Below are 10,464 nucleotides of genomic sequence, written 5' to 3'. Positions count from 1 at the left end.
CCTCCCGTGAAATACACAACTTTAATAAATGGCTGCCGCTTACATTTTACAAAGCCAGGTCTAATATAAATTCGCAATAAGTAACAGAAATATGGATGGATGGTTGGACTTTTTCTCCTACAAGAATTGTTTGTTTTTATTATTAAAACAAGCGATCATTCATATTTTTTTTAATAAAATGAATAATATTACCGTCATTTAACGTCGATTGTCGGACTTATTTTTCAGCTCAAGACTTCTTGTTTTTAAGCATAAAATAAAAAGAAACTTTGTTTGTTTGTTGTGTAAGATGTAATTTTATTTCATCTCGTGAACTTTAAAAACAGTATTCTCACTCGTGGCTACGCCACTCGTGAGCATACTGTTTTTAAAGCCCACTCGATGAAATAAAATTTCATCTTACACACAAACAAACAAATATCCTCTATATCTTTGCAAATCCTATCTGCGGAGAACATTTCATGGGACTTAATAGTTGTGAATTGAATATTAAGCGTTTTTTCTTTGAATTGGAAAAAATAATACGTGCACTTTCTGGTGAATTCTTGGACTTTGGAGTCTGCGATACGCGGAATCTTTTGACACATGGGGACAATTTAAAAGGCGAAAAAGGAGATGTAAGCGCTGATGACTTCCTGTTTTCACGATACACGATGACGTGACGTTTTATTCTTAAAAGTTTTAAACCTTTCCTTTTTGTGCCTAGAAAACGACCCATTTTCCTGAAAAATAACAAAAGAAAAGAAACGAATTACGAAAATGTTTATAATGTACAGTTCCCACTGAAATAATAGTTATAAAGCGGAGAATAAGTTTAGTGATCTTTTTGCGTACATGAACATTTTCAGGAAACAATCCATGTGCATTATGAGCTACGCATGTCCGCTCAATACGGTTAAGATATGTTAAAGTTTCTTTAAAACCATTCAAAGAATTACAGAGCAGGCATTATATTCAGATAGGCATTGACTCATAATTACGACTGTGGGCATGGAGTGAACCATGTAAATATTCTGCAGGGACGTTTCTTAATGTGGAAAATAAATATGCAAATCTTCTTTGATCTTTTTTTTAAAGTTTATCATTAACTTTCTTACAGCATCATAACAAATTCAAACACGCTTCACATTACTCCCCTATTAAGCAGACAGTGCAGTCGAGTGAATAATTAATTAATTAATTAATGCATGGTGGCATAAAAAGGGAAAGATTGCAGTACACACGACGTCAATAAGTCAAAATAAGCAAGGCCTTCCCACCATATCTACGTATTTTCAAAACCTTTCGTATGCAGAATGTCTTATATCTCTTTCTATATGGATACTATGTTATTCAAGCTCGTCTCGTGAAAATGTGTCTATTTCGGATAATAGTATTTATTACAGAATGATACACAATAGAATAAATTCTAGATTGCCGTATGAAAGAGATGCGAAATTATGTTGCTAATTTTTCATGCTATGCACATATGAATCTCTTCAGCACATCTGGAGCTCAAATGCAATTTTGAGCAGCGATTCCCTTGTATGTAGCCAAATCTCAATAAATATTTAAACCAGGGTTTGTTTCAATGTTTAGCATCGACCTGTAGTGAGATTTCGTAAAATCTATGTTTTTTCGAGTCCCTTTAGTGACATTTTCTTCATTCATATTGCATGTTTTGGACACATCAGAACCCACGACGGAAATAATATCTCGATGAAGACTGCATAGAAATCCAAAACAACAAGGGGTAATATAGAGGAGAGTCAGGAGGGTAGAATCACATTTCGATTTTCTTAAAAAAAGGATTGAATTTTATATAAATGTTTAAAAAGATGAAAACTTACACTGAGATCGGCCTATTTTTCCAGTCACATCTGGTGTTACGCTTCACATCTGGTGCAGCGGAAATTCACATATCATTTTTACCGATGCTCATTTTTGAGATTCAAATGGGGTTCCACCCCCGTGATAATTATATAAATAGCAACAATAACAAATGTTGCTGCAATGCAGCAATTGAGAAGCTCCGCGCAAAAGAATGCGCTCATTACACATACCTTACCAAATCATTCCTGCGCACAAGTCATTTTCTATTTAGATTAAGTACTAGTGTACATTATCAAAGCGCATCCGAGCAAGAAATGCAGCAAGTGACGATGACCTAGTAGGCATCTGATGACTTAACTTTTCAATGGTTAATTGGATTTTATCAGAATTGTACATGTTTATCATAGATAAATGAGCGGACGAAAGACATTGTTCATCATAAACTGTGGTAGGCTTGCTAGAGATAAGACTATTAAATGTATTTTCTTTGGAACATACATAACAGTAGTCAAAATGAACTAAGTCTGTTTTCATTATTATGATTGTAACAAATATACAGTCTTACATATTATAAAAATAGAAATAAAATTAAGGGACTAATATAGTAATATTACATGCATTTTTTCATGTCAAACGAAGTAAAATGGTTTCTTTTAATAGATACAATAGCAATACAATGTATTCTTAGTCCAAGATAAATACTGGAAGGAGTACACACACTGGAATGAATAATTGTGATGAATTTCAAAATGACCAAATTCATGATTTTTGTTATACGCGTTGACAGCATTAAAAATCATGAATAAATTTGCATGGCATCATTTGCATGTTGATATAGTGAAACATTATTTATCAATTGAAGACTGTTACTTGAATTTCTGACAGATATGAGGAAATTCACTAACATCATGTTCATGCGAATGAAAGATATAAAAGCTTTATGAAGAGTGCAATTTATGGCTGAATATGTTTGCATTTCATTTCCTGCAAGACTATCCAGTTCGATGTTTATTGCCATAGCGCGAAACAAATGACCGTAAATAGATTTTCGGCCTTTTACAATGTGAAGGTAATATCTATTTGTAGCTTTCATATACAGCAATAAATACATACATTACCCGCTGTGTACTACAGAATAATTGGTAATTTCCTGTAGAAGATACAAATGTAAGAAATAAATTACCAAATTTAATGTTCATTTTTTTCATTTTGTCTTTTATACTGCTTTTATATATGAAATTAATTCCCGTTTTCATCCATTAATATGACATACTGCGAATCACGAATGGGAAACCAATATATGACTTAATTTACACAATAAAAATCGAAAGGAATTCTTGCTTCCGAATTTATTTTTAGCTGTAAATCGAAGGGATTAATTGATAAAAATCGGGTCCATGGACAAAAAAAAGTCAACACAAATAGCCCCGCGCCTGTGGGCTCGGAGCAATGAATGAGAACGAGCTGTATCCAATTCGGATATTGTGAGCTATAATAATCGCAAATTTCAATCTTGATCGATCGTTAGTACCGTAATTATGTTTTCTAACGACCAGGATGACAATTTCTAAGCGATTTATTTACGATAATATTTCTTACATTTATTTCATTTTCTATTTTACATCCTGCCTAGGTTTTCGTTAGAAAAAAAAGTAATTGACACGAGACCAAAAAATATGACGTACTGATTGTTTTGTGATAAAAATAATGTTAAACGCGCGCTGCTCATTGTGCTATAAATTCACTGACATACGAAATGTGATGTACCGTGTCGTATAGTTATCGTCTGCATTGACCGCTTTTCAGTCAGTATATATTTAAAATATTGTTTTATCCAGATTGAAAGATGATGAAGTCAACTTAAGTTAAGCGGGGTATGGGAAACATGAAACAATAAAGTAGTATGTATACCTAAACTGACTTTAACTTCAGCATGCTTGACACATCGAAATGAACTCTAGCTTTATTAACTGCTCATCACTTAAAGGTGGCTCCAGTCTGTCAATGAAGCTCATTTGGAGGAAGGTTTTTTGTTGTCTGGCAACCACTATGTATCATTTCTTTTTATTGTAGCTATATCTTTTTTTTGTGGCAACCTCTAAAAATGATATTACCTCTGGCTAGTCTAATCAATTTTTGAACTTGATCAGCTGTTTTGCAGATGTTTTAACTTTTATTTTTATATCGGCAGCCTCTGGTTATAATATCTGGTAACATCATTTGAGCCGCGTCACGACAAAACCAACATAGAACGTTTGCGACCAGCATGGATCCAGACCAGCCTGCGCATCCGGGCAGTCTGATCAGGATCCATGCTGTTCGCTTACAAACCCTACAACAAGTAGAGAAACTGATAGCGAACAGCATTGATCCTGATCAGACTGCGCAGGCTGGTCTGGATCCATGCTGGTCGCAAACCCACTATGTTGGTTTTGTCGTGACGGGGCTCATTTGTTGTTTTTTTGCAATAGATTACATGATGGAGAATGAACATCCCTTGCCGTGACGTTGATTTGAGAGGAAATAATTTAATTCCTTCATTTCCTTTCACTCTGATTACATATTAACAGTAACATGCAATGACGCAATTCGAGGCGGAAGTATTCTCTTAGCGTGCTTATTACTTAAATTGATGAAGCAAAATTTATAAAATGAACGGCAAAGCCTGTCGGTTATATTTGATCAGAGTTTCTCTATTATCTTAATGGAATACAATAATTTCATTTTGGAATTCTAACTCGCCATATTGCAATACAATAACTCAATTATTTTAGCTCAAAATTTCAGAGTACAACAGATTTTATATTGATTTATATTACAATACATGCAATAAAAGATAATGAAGCATTTTTATGTTTTATTTGAAATGATTTATTTAAAAGAGTTTCCAGGAAGGAGGCAAACTCGTTTTCTTTCTGCTTTAACTTCAGACAAAATGTTGTTTCATAAGCATAGTGATGTTACAAATTCCGATAAATTCAAATGTAAGAAACAATTTTATTCGTAAAGACATTACATTTTAAGTAGTTACTTTGTTCAAATTATACTTTACAGGATACAGAAATACTTTGCTCGTCCAATTTATATGTTTTGTTTACCTTATTGTCAATAGTCTATTTAGTTTGTGAAATTAATCACATAGAAACAAGCACGTTCTTTGTGCCATCATGAAGACCACGATTTACTCAATATTATAAATATGAAAGGAAGAAATATCAATATAATAATCTTTGCTCATAATGCAGGAGCTTACTACTAGATGCTGGTTATTGCATCGACACACCTCTAAAATGCCTACATGGATGCACAATTGTTTTCCTCTTGCATAGTAGTAAAAATATTGTTATTAAAACACAATATTGGATACATAATCCTTGCTTAATATCATGGAACACCTTTGCAATAAATATGAATGTAGATGTGTGGCATCTTGAATATGTTGTTGGTCATCTTGAATTAGTTGTTGGTCTTCCTGGTCATCCTGAATATGTTGTTGGTCTTCCTGAATATGTTATTGGTCTTCCTGAATATGGTGTTGGTCTTCCTGAATATGTAATTGGTCTTCCTGAATATGGTGTTGGTCTTCCTGAATATGTAATTGGTCTTCCTGAATATGGTGTTGGTCTTCCTGAATATGTAATTGGTCTTCCTGAATATGGTGTTGGTCATCCTGAATATGTTGTTGGTCTCCCTGAATATGTTGTTGGTCATCCTGAATATGTTGTTGGTCATCCTGAATATGTTGTTGGTCTTCCTGAATATGGTGTTGGTCATCCTGAATATGGTGTTGGTCTTCCTGAATGTTTTTGGTCTTCCTGAATATGTTGTTGGTCATCCTGAATATGTTGTTGGTCTTCTTGAATATGTTGTTGGTCATCCTGAATATGTTGTTGGTCTTCTTGAATATGTTGTTGACCTTCTTGAATATGTTTTTTGTCATCTTGAATATGATTTTGGTTTTCTTGAATATGTTTGTTGTTTTCTTGAATTAGTTAATGTTCAACTTGAATATGTTGTTGGTGTTTTTGAATAAGCTGATGATCATCTTGAATTTAATTTAGTTGTTGGTCTTCTTGGATAAGTTGTTGGTCATCTTGATTAAGCTGTTGGTAATTTTGAATAAGCTGTATGGAAGCGGTGGCCAAGTGGTTAAGGTGTCTGTCTCTCAACCAAGGAAGAATTGGTTCGAGGTTACTCGGGTCAAGACCATATTTCTTCATATGACACCAGTACTGGTTGGTTCCAAAATTGCAAGAACTTATTTCACAATCGAGCTAAAATAAATATGTTTAAACACTCGATTTTGGGTTTGAGCCCTTTTATGAAAGTACCTGCAACAATTCGACCATTGGGAATTGAAAGCGATGCAAATACCTGCATAATTTTTACTTGTGAAAGGAAGAATAGCTATGCAATGCATTCTTATATGAACATATAACAAAAAATTACAAGATGGTTTATAAAAAGTATTATTGTACTATTAGTTAGTGATTATTTTTATATGAATCTTTGCATGAAATCTAGAATGTTAATTTGTAATTTAAACCTGACTTATAGCTGGTAATTTCGTTATTTTCAATAAATTGGTGAGTTCCAAGTGTTATTATTTGTTTGATCTACTATTAGTAGCAACCAGTATAGTATTCAATTTTAAACGACTAGATTTTGTTCTCTACTTGCACGCAATGACGTTATTAGCACCGGAAGAAGTCACGGAGTGTCCTCATTACGTAGATTTGATATAGAATTGCATTTTGGAAAGCAGTAGCTTGTAATTACTGTTATTGTTTGACCGAATTTTCTCTCACAATTATAACCCACTACATTTGAAAGGGGATAGGTTTACAACAGGCACACTTTTCATTAGTATTTAAAATATTTATAAAAAACATAAGAAATGTATCATTTGGATATTTTTTCTATAATTTCGCTTAAAAAGGAAATGATGATAAAATGCTAGGTGGTTTAGAATGACCATTTATCTGTTGACAACACTATTAACTGCTAAATAAATATAATTATGTAATATCGAATCATGTTTCTCACGTTTGCCAACAACTTCCATGTATAATGCATTTGTGGTTTGTTTGTAAATACTTACACTAAATATAATCAACGTAATTGTTCATTGTGTTTCATTGTGTTTAAAAAATACAACTTCGCAACGAGCCCCCGATAATCAGCGTGGTTTTACCTTGCGACCCCGCGAAGCGAAAAGTAGATGTAAGAACAAAATGGCGGGAACGCGGAGCTAAAACACACTTACGAGGGGGGGGATGTTTAGCACCACCGCTTATAAGCGTGTTTTTCGCTCCACGGTCCCGCCGATTTTTTACTCTTAAATCTCGCGAGCGCCCCCGCTAATAAGCATGCGTTCAGCTCGCGCTCCCGCCATTTTAACTTGTTTATTCTCGACTTTTTGCTTGGCGGGGTCGCGGGGCGAAAACACTAATAGCTCAAATCTGACACCATAGAGTTAGCACACAATTCACTTCGCGCAATTAAATGTTATGCATATTGCCTGACTAGTCTAATTAAAATAATCAGATAAGTGGATAAATAAGAATTTTCCGACCAAAAGAGCACACACATGTCAATGTTTGTGTTTAAATCTATTGTCATTCAAATAAAAGGTCAAAGTATTGCCATAACAGATTGGATTTTCTGCGGAGTAGTAGGGATTTTATCTGCGGAATAGTTTTGATTTAATCTGCGTAGAATTGGAATTCTATCTGCGGAGTAGTACTTAGGGATTTTATCTGCGGAGTAATATTTTATCTGCAGAGTAATAGGGATTATACCTGTGGAGAAGTTATAATTCACGGGAACATACACGGGATGTTGTTGTTTTTACTGACACCATGGGAAAATCTTGACAACACGTAAAAATTAAAACCTTTGTAATGGGAACACGACTTCTTTTCTTATGCATTGACACTCCCAATTAAAAGTCCGAAAACATTAAGATTTTACACCGAAGGGTTCTGTACTAAAACACTTTTGAAAAACGTTGCCATTTTTTCGAGATTTTCGACCATGCGACCACATACATGCATCGAGGACATATTTCAAGGAAAGTGACCATGCAACCACATACATGCATCATAACATCCTCTTCTCTTACGAGAAGAGACAAACAGCTGTCCGCCTTTCATCAAAGGGCAGACTTTAAAAACATGCCTTTTTCTTATTGTTATTAATAAGGAGGCTAATGTTCACAGATAAGTATAGAATTGGTTAACATACAACAACAATAAAAGCTTCATGCTAGGAACAATCTTGCTTAGATTTAAATCTTGCTTAGATTGAACAGCATCAGCCCAATGGTTAACTCGTTTTTTGAAAAAGTTGACGCAAGACGGCGGACGGCGGTAGACGTCAGATACCCTCTAACATATTTTAGTTCACCCAGGACGCTTGGTTCTAGTGAGCTATAAAGGTATTTGAAATAGCCATAATTTGATTACCACAATTCTTTCATGACCCAATGCAATAAGGACCTTTGCAGAAAATATCTCGTCAACGTGGTCTGAATTGATTTATATTTCACATAAGCCTAAAAATTCCTTTGCATGTAGAGTCTCGCGAAAAGAAGTTCAAAATGATGAAGCCACTGAATCCTTCACTAATTAAAATGACAGTTTTACAGGAAAACAGTTTTTATATCGTTTACAAAGGTCATATTTCTTAAATATTGGACTTAACGCACGACTTACCAATGTAAATAGCTGAAGAATTCATATTAAAATACAATGTATATGAACAAGTTTATAACGCCGACATTCATTGACCAATTTATACGTTTTAATATCGAAATACACGACTGCAGCATATGCATGAATTATTTTAAGAAATTAATTCTATGCTTATATGAATACACTATAAAAGGCATAGGGCAATGGTTGTTTGCCATATAACTGTAAAGTGTACCATATAAAATGTTAAAATCTATATAACTGATGATATCTATAACAATGATAAAGCTTTAATTATTTGTCTAGAGGTTGAATTTTCTTGACCTCAACTTGTTGGTAAATGCATTGCAAATCAATGATAATGATCAAATAAATAAATCCCAAAATTCTCTTGCCAATATTCATGCTACTTTGTATTTTAAAATCAATGAACTAATATTACAACAAAATGCATCTCAAGTAATTGTAATTTCTCTATACAGTTAGACACCATGACGTGTCAAAAGATGAAAATAAAACTGTCACACCAAAATACTGAAATAACAATACAATAAAATACTTCCGAAAAATACCACTTCGAAATCATATGAAACTGTAAAAATAAAGCAATGCAGTTTTGCCATGCTGTTTTTGAAATTGTCTAGTTATGAAGGTTTCAAGCGAAAATTTATATCTTATTTACATCTTATTTTGAAAGGATAAGTAAATTTCTGGCTGTATCAATATGCGGATTATAAACCAAAAGTAATCAGCTTAAATGATAAGCTTTCTTAACCAATTTTTCAAGTCAAAGGCTTTAAAAAGCAAACAATTTGTATCAAACCACTACGAAATTCTCTATGTTTAATAGAAAGTCAACAGAGAATGTGTAAATATATTGTATGTCATCAAACCAATTGCAGGAGATAAATACAGCAGTTTGTTTCAAGCTCAATTTGATTAAGACCTGTCATGAATATCAGTGTCTGAAGCATGCTATTGCCATTACCACTTGCACTGGCCTTTTACATGATGCATACTTCTTCCCCATTGAACCGGTGGCTTGATGGTGGCATGCTTAAGAGCATGTCCCCTATTACCTAGCTGTTGCATTTTACCGCCTACCCCATAGCACCGGCTAAAGCATTGCGAAGAATTACGTCAGTCTTCAATACTCACAATATTTAAAGTTGTAAATGCATATTATGATTTGAAAAGCGAGTCATCTTAGCATGGAATTCAACATTTGATTTTTTCATTAGACAGTTCTTCATTTCATTCAGGAAGTTATTGTGATTGTGACATGCAACGAGTAAACATCGCTGTTCTTATTTGTGCTGTCATGTCAAAAATCATTTGAGAGCAAAGGGGGTAATAATAGTGCAAGATGCAATTTTTACGTAAAAGTGATGTGGGAATAGCAAAACGTCATTTTAATTCTTTTATTTTCTAGAATATTCCCAGGAAAATAATTGAAAATGACAGGGTGTATTTTATGCATATTTAGCCGTAAATTATCAGAAAGATTTGAATAATGTTTCATAAAACGATACGTTCCCGTTGCTTTTATAAGAGAAAATAAAAACACATGTTTACGAATGAATATGCACTCTTATCAATATGCAGTTGCGAATATTGTTTTAAACATTTTATAATATCCAGAGGTTTGCATGTCTCCAAATAATTTAAAATATTTATATAAATCAAAAATGAAAAAATGGACGTCGATTTTAAGAAAAGAAAATAGGTTCAAGTAATAAAATACATATAATGTGAACTTTGCAGTATTTCTACTGCTGATTTACGCACTAAGGGTTATTTTTTGCACATATTGGAACAATTTTGGTAATTAAAGTGGATTGTAAGTGGCGTTTGCAAAGTGTCAATCACGTGTTTTGTTCACTTGACAATATTTTACACATTTAAACACATTTTTCAAAATTTTCATGCAAATTAGCATAAAACTGGTTTAAATGAA

Source organism: Ruditapes philippinarum, unplaced genomic scaffold, assembly GCF_026571515.1.
Source record: "Ruditapes philippinarum isolate M1 unplaced genomic scaffold, ASM2657151v2 ctg1039_1_1_1_1, whole genome shotgun sequence".
Classification (NCBI taxonomy): domain Eukaryota; kingdom Metazoa; phylum Mollusca; class Bivalvia; order Venerida; family Veneridae; genus Ruditapes; species Ruditapes philippinarum.
Note: the sequence above shows the minus strand (reverse complement) of the source record.